At 36.1% G+C, this 15,704-nt stretch overlaps 1 long non-coding RNA gene across 1 annotated transcript; it reads left to right on the forward strand.

Moving 5' to 3' along the window:
* The first annotated feature begins 5,082 nt into the window (after positions 1-5,082).
* LOC150049741 (uncharacterized) lies at positions 5,083-13,360 on the forward strand. The gene is made up of 4 exons (XR_016538877.1): positions 5,083-5,162; positions 9,939-9,995; positions 11,994-12,169; positions 13,103-13,360. It is a non-coding gene; the product is annotated as an uncharacterized LOC150049741 (long non-coding RNA).
* Positions 13,361-15,704: the final 2,344 nt, after the last annotated feature.

Raw genomic sequence — 15,704 nt, forward strand, 5'->3', positions numbered from 1 at the left:
ACCCCACAATGTTTTCAAGTTCCTTCATATTGTAGCACTTCATTGGGTTTTTTGGGGGGTAGCCAATATTTGATTTAGTTTATATATATATATATGTTATATATTATAATTTATTTCATTACTAGTAAATTTTTTCTTTAGGCAATTAAATTATAAAATTAAAGAGAGAGAATATCATAATGATGTTAGCCAGTTTTTTATTATTGGACAAAATAGTAAGGAAATAAGGGTTAATTTGGCTCACAATTTCAGAGGTTCCAATTTATGACCCCCAGCTGCCCAGCTTTTGGGATGTGGCTGCAAAGAATTTTACTGTGGGTGCCCACATGATGAAAAAGCCCATTTATCTCATATCCTCATGTAAAACAATCCAGAAAGAGGTAAAGGATTAGAGCTTCAGCATCTCCTACAAGGCATGCCCTCATAACAGAGAGATCACCTGCAAAGCCTCGCATCTTCCATTTTCTACCACCTCACTGGAAACTAAGCTTTTTAACACAAAGCACTCTGAGCTCCTGAGATCCAAACTGCCACTATAATGAATCTCTAAAATTTCAGTAAAAGTTTCAACTGAAAGCCATCAATAATCTTCTGTTTCAGTCTTGGGCTCAGCTAGATTGTTTATTGCTCTAACAAAACTGAACACATATCTACATTGCTTTTTCCAGGTCTCTTTTCAATAGCCTGTGTGCTGAATACTGCAATGTATGGCATTGAAAGGCACAAGGACAACTTTGAAGGCCACCTGTTCCTATCTGAGACTCTGAGACACTTTCCTTACCATGAAATGTTGGTGATTACCCCTAGGTGGACCATGCCTGAACACCAGACAAATACCCTGTCCTTCTCTCTTGTCATTTTGCATAGATGTCTTCTTCTGTCTATCCCCAGTCCTTGACTTCATTCCCTGTTATCCTCAACATCTTTGTTGCCCCATCAGAACTTGTAGGAAAGACTTTCAAGATGGGATAGCTTCAAATATTTGGAGAGTTGTACATTTCACAGGCAATTATAACAATATTTTTTTGCTTCCTATTTTTCATTTTCTTTGCATCTGTTGTGGATTAATCTTCTTGATATATTTATCATAAATACCAATTCAAATATTAGAATGAGTGCCTCCATTGATCATTGTCTTTTAGTCTTACTATGTACAATGGGTAACTGAGTGACAGGAAAAGGAAGATTAAGGTTGACTTTGCACTTGTGGTCAAGGAGAGAAGTCAAAGGCAAGGAGAATCTGAATAATGTTCATGCATGAACAGATGAATAAGTTTATTCAAAGAATATTTATTAAGCATCTACCATGAAGTTTCTAACACATCGGTCACATATTTCTGACAGAAAATTCAGTCCTCTTTTCATAGAGCATGCATATTCTTGATGAAGCAAAAAATTGTCAAATTATTGAGACATTTCCAAGCTTACAGTTGCCATGGAAGAAGTTCCATTGCATTATTAAAGCATACTAGGAAGAACTGACCAGATCTAGAGGCTCACTGAAGGTGTACAAAAAATAAAGAAATGATCAAAGATATATTATAGCACTAGATAATGATCAGTGATATGAAAAATATTGAGCAATGGAAGAGAGAAAGATGATGTAGAAGGAACTTTAGTTATATGACCAGGAAACTCTTCTTTGAGGAGACAGTTGAGGGGAAAAAAGAATTGGATGCTAAAAGGGTGAGCCATAAAATGATGAAAGGCCCAATTACTGCATATTCTTGACCACAGTAGATGATGTTGCCATGTCAGAGTGCCCTTAGTATTGCTGTTATTTATCCTAGTAGAAATATGCTGATATTTCACACTTTTTAACTTGTATTCTAACGGCATTTGTGTGTGAATATCATTTAATTTGGTTATTATTGGTTATTACTCATCTGTATTTTTATTATCTTGAGGTATCTGTTCAAAGCTTTACAAATTTTTTTTTCTTCAGTGGGTTGTATTTCATTGGTGAATACTGTGAGGTCTTTAAATATTCTGATCAAAATCTCTTAAGATTAAAAAAGAAGATATTCTAGGCAAGGGAATTAAAAGCAGTAAAAAGTCCTTGAAGTGGGAAAGAGTTATTAACCCTTAGGACTGGATAAAAAGATCTATCCTAATGGTACAAAAAAAATCAAAGAATTCCACACAGATAATACATTTATATCATGATAGTGATTTTGATTTTTTTTGTTTAAAAAGAACAAAAAATCATCAAGCTTCTTACCTTAGTCTATAAGTATACACAATAAGAAAAGAAAGGAAATAGTTATAAATTTCATTTAGGACAATAAATAGCTACTAGACTAAAATATAGGTATATATGTATAATCTCTACATAGTAGAGGATGATAATTTCATATAGGAAGCCAGCCAGAGTAATATATAAGATAAATTTATCTCAAAACAATACATGAAAGAATGAATGAGAGAAGAAGAGGAAGAGACATAGAAGAGAAAAAGAAAGGAGAGAAGGAGAAATAGGGAGAGAGGCAATTGAATCACAGTATTTTAGTAGTAGCAGAAGAAAGATAAATCAAGAGTCCTTGCAATACTCTAACTTGGAAACAATTACTTTCATTAAAGAATATCAGAGGACTTAGGAAAATGTGGATAGTCTTCACAGATATACAGGAAATATGAGGTAAATATTTATTGATTTATCAAAAATTGTAGGAGAGGGAAAATTGTTCAAAGGTAACTTTCAGGTTTTATTTTGTCTAAATCAATCCGTGCAGGTTCTATTTAACAAGACAGAGAACAATGAAAATGTGATATTGAATTAGATAACAGAAATATGGTAAGACAATGAGCTTTACTCCTTTTGGCATGATGAGTTAAAAATATCTTTGATATATTCAGTAAAAACTGTCAATAGACCTCTTTATGTATGGAGCCACTCAAGGGAAAGTTCACAGCAAAGGAAGAAATGTATGAAATTGGTTGTTAAAGAGCAGAAGCATGGAAAAGAAGAAACATGTCAGCTCAGAATCCATTAAGCTACAGCATAGATAGATCAGGTAGAGAATGAGGAACGTAAGGTGAGACAAAAAATGAGTGGCCAAAATGAGAGAAGAAGGCAGTTAATGCAGATTTGCCACAGCTATTGGAAGTTTGTTTCCAAAAAGCATGAAAGAGACGCATGTGAAACTTTACAGATTTCATGGATGAAAAGACTGTACACTAAATATTATCCTCTAGATTTAACACCATGAAGGGGTTTTGGATGTTTTGTTTTATGTTATATTTGCTAATTTTCCAATCATTGATACAGCAGAGCTCTCCCTTAAGAGAAACAAGGCACTGGGAAAAGTCCTTGAGTTAGAAATTTTCATCTAGGTTTGGCAACATAAAGCTAGACAAAGGGAACTCAATTACCTGGATTGGCATAGTCAGCCCAGCAGGTAAAGTATACTTTATGCCAAAAGGGAAAAAAAAGTTTTATTGAATTCCAACATGGTGTGGTTGTGAAATTTCACTATACTTAAGCTGCTTTACAGCATTCCAGATCCAACAACGAATCATAGAACTTCTGATTTAAGGTGTGGATGGGGAGCTCCAGAAGCTATATTTTAAAATAAATAGATCCAAGTACTTTTAAATAGGGGGCTATATTCACCTTCCTTCTTTTCCTTCTTCTCTCTTTCTCCTCCCTCTCCTTCCTTCCTCTTTCTTTCTTTTCTTTTTCTTTCTTCCTTTCCTTCTTTCCTTCTTTCTTTCTTTCTTTCTATTTTCTTTCCTTTCTTTCTTCCTTTCTTTTCTTTCTTTCTTTCCTTCCTTCCTTCCTTTCTTTCTTTCTTTCTTTCTTTCTTTCTTTCTTTCTTTCTTTCTTTCTTTCTTTCTTTTTTGCCTGCTTGCCTTCCTTCCTTTCTTCCTTCCTTCCTTCCTTCCTTCCTTCCTTCCTTCCTTCCTTCCTTCCTTCCTGCCTTCTTTCCTTCCTTCTTTCCTTTCTTCCTTCCTTCCTTCCTTCCTTCCTTCCTTCCTTCCTTCCTTCCTTCCTTCCTTCCTTCCTTCCTTCCTTCCTTCTTTCCTTCTTTCCCCATCCCTCCCTCCTTCCTTGCTCCCTTCTGTCTTCTATTTTTTTCCCTATAAAAAAGAGAAACTGGACCTGGGTGTGGTGGTTCACACCTGTAATCCTAGCTATTCAGGAGGCTGAGATCTGAGGATCAAGGTTCAGAGCCAGTCCAGACACAAAAGGACCTGAGACTCTTATCTCCAATTAACCTCTAGAAAACAGGAGGTGGGGCTTGGCTCAAGGGGTAGAGTGGTAGCCTTGAGCTGAAGAGATCAGGGATAGCGCCCAGGCCAAGTTCAAGCCCCATGACCCACGAAAAAAAGAAAGAAAGAAAGAAAGAAAGAAAGAAAGAAAGAAAGAAAGAAAGAAAGAAACAACTTATGGCATGTACTTTAATCCCTGTATTAAGGAAAATAAGGCATTAGGATCTTAATTACAAGACTAGTCTTGGATAGCCAATACTTGTCTCAAAAACCTAAAGGCAAAAAGAAAGAGGAAAGAAAAAGAAAGAAACCCTCCAAGTTCCCTTCCTTCTTCCTCTTTCCTTTTTCCTTTCTTCCTATTCATAATTCTCATTATTACATTATCGATCCACACAAAAGATCAATGATTCACATGTAAGAAAGAATTAGGCAGGTGCTAGTGGCTAACACCTGTAATCCTAACTTCTCATGAGGCTGAGATCTGAGGATCATGGCTCAAAGCCAGCCCCAACAGAAAAGTCCTCATGAGACTCTTATCCCTAATTAACCACTAAAAATTTGTAAGTGGCACTGTGGCCCAAAGTGTATTAGGCTTTAACCAAAGAACTCAGGGACAGTGCCCCAGCCCTGGGCTGAAGCCCCATGACCAACCATAGCTACAACAACAACAATATATATATATACATATATATGTATATATATATTTAATTAAGTTTATCCAGGTTGTTAACATTACCAATGGTTGGAACAATACTAACTCTCTTTTATTTCCTTTACATTTGAAACCAAACCTCTCTACTCAAAGTTACCCACAGCATTACTTACTTTGATACTTACTCTTTCTTTCCTATTTCATGTTTAATAAGGTATTTCGTTGAAGTTAAAAACACTACAAGTGGCAAGAAGTCAGCGTGATAAAAATATCATTCAACATTTCTTCCCAAGTCTCTGTATGTATCTGTATGTTTTTTCCTTTATCATTTGAATTTTCTTTTTGTATCCTTTGGAATAAAAAAGGCAAGAATTATTCCCTCTTATTCTTAAGTTCTTCACTGTTTATTTCCTAAGTATTGGACTGTAGATGTGGCTTTCGTATTAGAATGTAAACTGTGAGCAGAGTAATCAAGAGAGTTCTAGGTACTGAGCTCAATCCCTGGTATGGATGCCCCAAAAGTAAAAGTATTTCCTAAGTAATATAAAAAAGAACTCTTATAAAATCAGAAAACTCACTATTAATTTTATTATCTCATCCAAAATATATGGTTATAGTTCATCCATTATCTTTAAAAACACTCTTTACTATTCATTTATGGCTTTAATCTGCACTCAATTTGGAATCACCTTATGTGTAGTTGTCTTGTTTCCTTTTTCTTTTTCCGGACCCTCTCCTGGGCCTGTCTTAGTCTGTAAAAATCTCAATATTTAGACTCACCTGTCTATCTGTTTTGTGGACAGATCATCAGTGTATTGTTCTGCACATAGCTCCTAATTCATCACTGGCAGGGAAACAGTAGCAATGAGATTATCTTCATCTCAGAGAATCATGTCAGGAAGCACATGCTTTGTACCTGTCCCACTGTTGGCAATTGGCGTTCCAGTAAAAGAGGTTCACAATGAGGGAGGAGTTGGATGTGAGACATTCTCCCTCCTTCTGACAATGAAGGCAACATGACAGGTAAAAGGGGGCCTCTAGAAAATCTGAGTCACCCCCAGGCACAAAACAAAAAAACCTCAGGTTTCCATTTGCCAGGATCTGTATCCTTCCAACACTACCAGTGTCAATGGTTGTGGATTCTATATGTATGTAGTATCTTCTACATTAAGAGCTTCCTGGCCAACATCTGAATGTGGGACCTTGATGTCCAAGTTAGCTTGGACATCTTCTGTATATAACACAACTGAGAGATGAAGTTATGAACTTGGAAGCCCATGGAAAGTTTTAAGCTCAGTTTTGAAAATTTGCTGTACTCGCATTTGGTCAGTGGAAATACCATGAAGTAAATTATATGTCTTTTAGATTTCAACTATCATTCATATAAACATTTTTATTTCTAGTACATGTATGCACACATGTACATGGGTATGCTGTCACATACTCTGAAAGAACGTTTCAATTTTGTTTCAGACTTTATCTGCAATAACTATCCAAATTTTACTCCACTAAAATATTTCTTTTTCCCATAGAAAATGTTTAAAAGCTACTAATCTGTCTTGACAGTCATAATCCCAACACACACAATGATATCCATACATAAGAATATTGAATATTCAACATTGTATGATTGAGTGTCTGAGATTTTAGTAAATAGCATTGTATTATATATACATATATTTATGTGTACGTGCACATAGTTATGTCTTATGTAAACAGCATTGTATTCATCTTACATTCACACCAATACTATTCACCTATGTTGATATATACTGATCTAGATCAGGTTTTCTTTGCTGTGTACCAGTCACTCAAAACGTGTTCCACAGTTTCTCAATACAGATGGACATTTGGGACATTTAATTTTTTTTAATCTGTTACAGATTTGGGGGTAGATATTATTGACCCTTCATGAAGGACGTGTGAGCATCAAGTTTTCTGGAGAGCCATGTGCCAGAGTGATATTTATGCTGTTCCCTAACTTTGTCAATACTGCTGATGCCAAATTTTAATCTTTATGCATTATGTGGATATAAACTATCTACTTTTGATGTAGTTATATTTATTGGAGTTCCAATTGAATTGCAAATGTTTTAATAATTTAACTATCCATTTTTTGTTTTCTGTGCAAATATGTTCAAGACACTTTCAGAATTTCTATTGTCTTACAAACTGATGTTATTTGTACATTCTAATTTGGATTGATCAATCATATATGTGACAAGTATGTTTTCATATTTTACATTTGAAAACATTATTATTAATTTTAGTCTTGCTGTCTTTAACTTAGGGCTTTAGATTCACTAAGCTGGTGCTCTGCTTTTGGTGCCACACCTACAGCCCACTGTTTGGTTAACTGGAGATCGAGCTTCACAAACTTTCTACATAGGCTAGCTTGAAATCATGATCCCACAAATCTCAGCCTTTTCAATAGTTAGCCTTAAAGATTTGAGCTACAAGTGCTTAGCTAAAACGATTCTTTCCATGTATCTTCTGAGGACTGAACTGTGTTCCACAAAGTTTATATGTTGAAGCCTAAAGCCTGAGTGTTACAGAAATTGTAGGAAGAGCCACGAAGGAGGACATAATAAAGGATAAATGAGACCATAGGGACAGAAACTGTTGTCCCTGTGAGATTAAAAGATTAAGAGATAGCAGTGTTTACTCTCAGTATAAGAAGAAAAATATGCAAGAGGAACAGCTAGGCATCACCAGACACTAAACTCTGCTGGCACTCTAATCTTGAACTTCTGGACTCAATGACTGTAGGAAGATACAATTGCTTAGGTGCCTAGTCTATGTTTTCTTTCTTTTTTTTCCTTCTTCTTTTTTTGCTAGTTCTGGGGCTAGAACTCAGGGCCTGAGCACAGTCGTTGAGCTTTCTCAAGGCTAGAGCTCTACCACATGGCCACAGTACCACTTCTGACTTTTTCTGTGTATGGTACCAAGGAATTGAACCCAGGGCTTCATGCATGCTACTTAAGCACTCTACCACTAGGCCAAACTCCCAGCCCATAGTCTATGTTCTCTTGTCATAGCAGGCCATACTACTCAGACTAATATCTCATTTCTTATTGAAAGGATATTTTGAATTTAAGTTAGTAAACTTCTCAAATTCATCTATAATTTTGACTTTATTAGTAGTTTGTGTTTTAGTTGTTATAATTTTGCATACTTTATTTCATACAGTTACTGTTCTACTCTCTGAATCATTTAATATTTACCTTTTATTTAATTTTTATATTATATGATAAATAATAGTAGGTATGTAGGTGTTTTATTTAATACATGTAAAATTCACATAATGCATAGTACAATATTTTTGTGTGGGGGGTCATGGGGATTGAACTTGGCCTGGGCGTTGTCCCTGATCTCTTCATCTTAAGGCCACCACCCTACCCATTAAGCCAAGCCCCACTTCCCATTTTCTAGAGGTTAATTGGAGGTAAGAGTCTCAGGTCCTTTTGTGTGCAGGCTGGCTCTGAACCTTGATCCTCAGATCTCAGCCTCCTGTGAAGGATTACAGGTGTGAGCCACCCCACCTGGCTTTAAATGACTTTTGAATTTAATTTTTTGGTTTTACTTCTGGAATCAAATATTTGACATAATATAGGTTTTAAATAATACCAGACACAGTTGCCTTATTTCTTATTTTTAAAAAGTATTCTAATGCAATTATCTAAAGGTGGAATGTTTCTCTAGGCTTGTTTTTGTTTTCACCTTCTTTCCTTCTCTTTACCTTGTTAATGTTTCACTCTGTTTCTTTTATATTGAAACATTTTTATCATTTATTGATATTACATTTTACCAGATACATGCTCTGTGTCTACTGAGATATTATTTTTATGTCTGTTTTCTTTTCAGTCTGCATATGTAACAAATTACCTTAAATAACACTATATTTCTGTGATGAATCTAAATTAATGGATTGCTGAATTGTAATTTTCTTTCACTAATTTAGGATTGTTTTCAGTTTGAGAAGGTTTCTTCCTGATTTTTTTTTCTTTTTAAAAGCATAGATAAGATGAGGAGTTTGGAATCATCTGTTCATTATATATTTTTAAGTTTTAGCTTGCAGTGATAATACCCAAACCTCAATATTCACAGTCCTTGACACACAGATGATTTATTGCTTTATTTATTTACTTTTAGAATATAAGTATCTAATATTATTTTTCTATATGATTGTTTATTTCACAAATATTTTGGAGGTACTGGAGTTTTGAACTTAGAGCCAAGCTGGCTATGTAAAGGCTCTATATTTGAACCATTTCAGATGAGCTCTTGTGATTTTACATGGATAGGCAGAAGTCACAGTAGTCTTTCCTTTACCTCAGAGTAAACAAGCTCCAGTTGTGTTACCTCATACCTGGCTTATCTTTTGAGATACAATCTCACTTTTTTTTCTTTTTTCTTTCTCCTGCTCCCACCCCCCGAATAGTCTCAGACCATAATCCTTTTACCTCTGAGTTACTGAAATAAGAGGTATGGAGCACCATTCCTACTCCAGAACTGTATTTACTTTGAAATTGTAAAAAAAAATATATGTATCTATGATATTTTTCATACCTACACACACACAGACACACACACACACATACAAACACACATGCACACACATTTTATAAATTATAATCATTAAAAATAAATTCTGTCAGCCAAACAAAAATTAGAGACCACATTCTTATATTTATGTGAGATAAAATCTAATTATATGAATAAGGTCTATGTGACAAAGTACTTTTATTTTTATCTATTTGGTATTTTATAATAAAATTGCATGCCATCATCCATTTGAAATAAATTATCACCACTTCTGGACCTTTAAACATATTTGATAATCAACTCTGTCAATTTAAGAAAAAAATCTCATTTTGGTATTCTTAATTAAACATACATCTGGAGTTTAAATGTCACTCTTCAAGTGGTCCACTAAATCTCCTATTTTATAAACAGAGATAATTATGTTTGCGATCTTCCAAAATATAAGCATAGATGAGTTTCAGAATAAGATAAAAATCAGTTGCAAACTTCCTCCTTGCTTAGTTTCTTCTGCTCTCTCTTGCCCCTCCAGCTACCTCAGAGGAGTATATCTCATCACCAGGCCTACATATGTGACAGTGATAAAAAGGTGTGTGCTGGGAACAATATAGTGGGTAATAAATCAAAGCTGGAGGAGGGCCATCGAGCAAATGGGAGGAGTGGTGATGGCATTGTGAATAATCAATGCAACAGGCTCGGTAAAGACATGGCAAAACATCTTACTTAATGTGCTTAATAAAGCCAGAGAGGAGGAACAAGCAGTGATGATATGGGAACTGGCTATGGAATGGCTGGAGAAAACTCTGCCCCCAGCCAAGACAACCAACAGGAAAGGAAGGGGGTTATTCCTACTGTGCTGGGGCTCAGTTCTGATCGCCTACCCCACACTGTGTTCAATATCCCCTGCCTCTCTCTGTCTCTGCAAGTTTATGGATGAATAAATAAATTATGAAAAGTTTCTCCATGCGGTTAAATGAATGAACCGGTGACAGAGCAGTGGGTCCCTGTTTTCACTTGTTGAAGTGAGATACTACCAGTATCCAAAAGGATGATAGATGCCTAATCTGATGCCTGGCTGGATCTTGTTCTCCAATAGTGCCACGAAGAAGGATTTCCAGAATGTTTTACTGCAGCCCTCTTGTTTTCGTAAGGGAGGGAATGCTGGGAATTTCAGGGAGGGACAAGTAACATAGATTATCCGTGTCAGGGTGCAGACTAGAGTTTAGGAATCCAGTTCAGGGCATTGAATTAGGCAGAGAGAAACATGCCTATAATTGAGTACAAGGGAGGCAGAGATAGAAGCAATGTTGTTTAAGGACTGCTAGGACAAAAGCATGAAGCCCTTTCTGAAAAAAGATAAAAGTGAAAAGTCCAACAGCCATAGCTCCAGGAGTAGAGGACCTTGCCTAGCAGTGTGAGTGGGTCCCTGTGTTCAAATTCCAGCACCATTGAGAGATGGGGGGGTGAGGGGAAGTGTCAGAAAGAGAGAGAGAGAGAGAGAGAGAGAGAGAGAGAGAGAGAGAGAGAGAGAGAGAGAGAGAGAGAGAGAGAGAGAGAGACAGACAGACAGACAGACAGACAGACAGACAGACAAAGACAGAGAGATTAAATTGCATAAAATGTCTTCTTTTCAAGACACTATCAATAAACTCGGAATTACACCTTCCTCAGTCTGAACCTTTTCTTTCTTATTCTCAGTGTTGAAAGGGAGAATGAAATATAAGCTCTCCACTAGAAGCCCACACCACTGATTTGAAACTGGTTCTTTTAGAAACTAGTATAATTTGGGACAAATCACTGATTTTGTTGTTCCTTAAATTTCTTCCACTTCTAAATTGAAAAGTTAGTTTTATATGCCTTGACGTTCCTTTATAGGTCTAACATTGTTAATTTGAACCCTTCCCATTTTAAAATTTAGCATGCGTTGTCTGTACAGTAAATAGAGAAGAAACACACAGAAAAAAAAAGCCAGGTCTAATCTACTATAATAGCATCTTCTTCTTTGGCAGTTTTGGAATAAGTGTGTTGTTGTTAAACTTGGTAGCAAAGTCTTAACAAGGCAAACAGAAATGTAATGTTTGCTAATTGTACTATAAGAATAATAATTACCTTTGCAGTAGAGGAATGCAGCATCACTTTGCAGTGAGCTCTGATTATGGAAGCAGTTACCATCAGAGCCCAAACCACAGTGGAAGGGAATCATCTCGACAGTGACCACATGAGCTCCTTCAGTGCATACGGGGATCGCTTAGTGGAGAAACAGGAGAACTCATTCCCCTAAGTGGTGTGGGTGTGTATAGAAGGCTGCAATGGAATTAACCAATCTCAAAGCCCACAGAGAGGAGTGACATTGGGATAAGATGATATCCAGGAGATTTCCTTATCAAATCCATGAGGGCAATCTGCAATGCAGTGCCTGGTATGTTGATCTCACTTTCAAATTTGTTTCCAGAAATCCACCTTTGGGATGTAAACATGCTGAGAGTTAGAGCATAGTCAGTTCCTACCATCCGGCCCAAGCATGGTGGACAGAGATAGTGGAATGATTAGGACATCTCCAGATACTGATGCCATCCTTGTTTTGTAGAGTGACTCTGGAGTGACCTTGTCATATATCCTGTGGAGCTAGCAGAGCATGAGATACACCAGAGTCATGGCTTCTCCCCAAATGCTGGGTCTGAATATTTGGATCCCTCCAAAAAACCTAATAAAACCTAATCATCAGTATGCCAATTGGAAGAAGGGGCCTTTGAAAGATGAATGGTAAGGAAATGAATGCTCTGATAAAAGAAACCCTTTTTATTATATTTTATTGTCGGGAAAATGTGTAGAGGGGATACAATTACATTTGTCAGGTAATGGGTGCATTACTTCTCGAACCTTGAAACCTGCCTTTCCTTCCACCATTTGTGGATTCAGGGGGAAGTAACTATTTTTAGGCAGGAGAAAAAAAAATCCCCTTTCAATCTGCAAATCCCTTGAACTTTGACTTCTAGGCTAAAATGTGAGAAATAAGTTTTTGTGGTTTATAAATCAGCACTTTTAAGTGTGTGTGTGTGTGTGTGTGTGTGTGCGTGTGTGTATAAGATTTCTAATCTACATGAAGGTGAGAAATTCATTCAAAAATAAATAGGTTTACTTTAGATGAACCTCTGGATCAACTGGCTAAAATGTGGCTCACTGGCTTACTGCTGTGTGAGTATCATCGCCATTTCCCATTTGTGTCCTGCACTGTCTCTGGACATTCTTGAGCTATTTCTGTTTACTAGCTTGTTTATTTGTTTTCTTCCTGACATCTCTTCAAGCCTAACACTTATCAGGACAAAAATTGGTGCTCAGGAGATGATTGCTGATTGAGGGATTAGACTGAAGGATTTGATTGCTTGACTGATTTAAAATAACTTGTCTAAATCCAGTTTACCACAGATTCTCACAGAAAGTTCTAGGAGAGAAACCATTTTGTCATCTAAACTAAGATCTGTGAGAATTTTGCTAGGCCTCCTTGTCAGAATGTTTTCAATGAGTATTTTATTATACAACAAATTTTCTTTGGAGACCCCCTTCCTCCTACTTACTGCTTTCAGTTGGCTTCTAATTTTAGATCAAGCTGTGCCTCTACCAGCGTCTGTATGAGTTTTATTTCCCATCTCTCACTAGCCCCCTCCCCAACCAAATCATACGCATATTTTTTTCTAGAATGCAAAATATAGAAACAAGCATCTGTTTGGACAAAATCAGTTTTCACTTGTGAAAAGTGGATGCTTTCTGAAATCACAAGCAACAAGAAAAAAATGTCAGAGAATGGAAGCAACTGTTCCAGAGATAATGAAACCTTCATTCCAAACTTGGTGGAACCGAGGAAGAATTTTACTCAGAGGATGAAGTCATCAGGGCAGGTTTTGACTTCAACTGATCACTGAGTTTCAGCATCTTTATCAGGATTCAGAACTTTGAACCATGTGGCTTGATTTATCAGAGCAAAAAGAAGGCTAGATGATGTCTGTCTCTACTGATGCTTTGAAATTAATGGAGTGCAAAAGGACCTGTTTTTTTTTTCAAAGTGAAAGTTGAAATGATGTCATCTTGTCAATTAAAAGAAAATGTTAACCAGGCCCTCATTACCAACTAGGAAGATAACTGAAAAGTTCCTAACTTGTTTAAAGGTAATTGTGTCTGCGTCTTAAAAGGGTGTTAGATAAGCACTTGGCTCTTTTGTTCCTGGATTCCTCCATCATTTTTTATTAAGTAGTTGTACTTTTACTATAAAGGTGATCTAGAGAGAGCTTAGAATTTCATAAGTCAGGTAATAAGAATATTTCCTTTTGCAATATTAACTTTCTTTCATTCTGCCCCAGTTCTCCTTCCTGGTTTCATTCACAAGTTGTCTAATTCATTTTCAACAGAGTGGCTACTGAAGATATCTGTCCTCATTATGCTATTTTGACTACATGAAGCTCTTGATCTCCATTGGGAGATCTAGGATTCATATTTTTGTATCTGTTATTAGAAATGATTGGAGGGTAATATTTGGCACAGTTCAATTGTGGTCAACAAACTTTTATTGGTTGCCACTTTTAAAGACTTAAGTTCCAGGCAAGATAGGAAAAGATACTAACTTCTCTGAACAGCTGTAGTCTAGGAAAGGCAGGAAATATCATAGACAGTAGCAAGTGCTTAAAGAGAATGTGCAGGGGACCGTTGGAACAAGAACAGAGCCTGCTCAGGTTTCCAAGACTCTGAAGTCTTTGTATACATCATCACACTTCCCATGGCATCTAGCCCAGTACCCTCACATAAGTAGAGTCTCAATTCATGTTGAACAAATAATCAAATTTCCAAAAGTCTGGGCACTTTTTGCCAAAGCTGTGAATTATTCTACACACTTTGAATTCATAAAACTCAACTTTGAGTCTTAAGAGAATGGTTTTGAAATATCCCAGAGTATTTTCAGCTTTGCTTTTAAAAGTAATCTCAGAGATAAAGTGTGTCATATTCTACCATGCATTTCATTTTATTCACCAGTCTGAAAGTAAAAATTGAATAATAGAAACTGTACATGATTTAAAAACTATATTGTTTTCAGTTGCCAGAGTTATATTCCAGCAAATTTATTGGTTTTTGAAACAGTACCTTTTCTTTACTAACTACCTTTCTTCCATCTAAGTCCTCATAATTATCCTAACCATGAATTCTGGCATTCACTTTGAAAAAATAAAGATAATAGGTATGTTATTTTGACCTTATGAAGTTACATTTGACTAATGTTTATGATGTGCAAAGTTATATGATTTAAACAAGCATAACAGAACATTATAGAAATATATCCAATCAAACATGTAAGTGGAAGATTATGGGATTTGTGCATAATTGCTGCATAACTTGAGGATGCTTTCATTGGAGCACTGGGAGTTTGCATCAAGCCCTGAAACTTAGAAAGGAAAGGTATGAATTAAATTAGAAATCAAAGACCAGAATGCAAATAATGTTACTATAATACCAAAAAGATAGGATATAATTTAAAGGTACCTTGAAGAGTGTCTCTTAATTGTATAAGACATAGACGAATTCTCTTCCCAGGAGACCTAAAACCCTAAAATTTTGGGTCTGCCCTGCCTTTTCCTGTTTATTTCTCCATGCTTCTTAATAACTAGCCAGTATCCTTTAGGCCTGTGTGGGAATTTCCAAATTTTAGGTATTTTCTTATTATTTAACTTATTTTTCCATATATTATTTATTATAATTGTAATTGATAGAAGGGTTACATTATATTCACCAGATAGAATGTGCATTACTTCACAAATATTCATACCCTTTCTCATGTCTTGGTCCCCATTCCCCTCTCGCCACCCCCACACCCCATCTTGTTTGCTTCCCTTCCCTATCCGATTTGAAATAACCCAAAACACACATATACAATATATCAAATAACAAGGTGAAATATTGTAACCAAATGAGATAACCAAGAGACAGCAAAAGAGATGAGAGATAACAGTACATTAAGGACAACAATCACTCATTATATGGCTTTTGTTTCTATATCCTGGAGGTCATTTCATTTAGCATCATCCAATATGACCTGATGTATCTAGGTTTTTCTCTATTGTAAATCTCTGCTAAGAGAGACCAAGGTTTGTACTGATTATGACAAATGAGGGAAACCATTGAGCCTATGTTCCTTTGAGTCTGGCTTACTTCACTTAATATGATTTTTTTTAAGTCTTTCCATTTCCTTACAAATGGGGCAATGTCTTTCTTTCTCAAAGCAGCACAGAATTCCATTGTGTATAAATACGACATC

The sequence above is a fragment of the Megascapheus bottae genome, chromosome 19 (assembly GCF_031878675.1).
Source record: "Megascapheus bottae isolate mThoBot1 chromosome 19, mThoBot2.hap1, whole genome shotgun sequence".
NCBI classification, from domain to species: domain Eukaryota; kingdom Metazoa; phylum Chordata; class Mammalia; order Rodentia; family Geomyidae; genus Megascapheus; species Megascapheus bottae.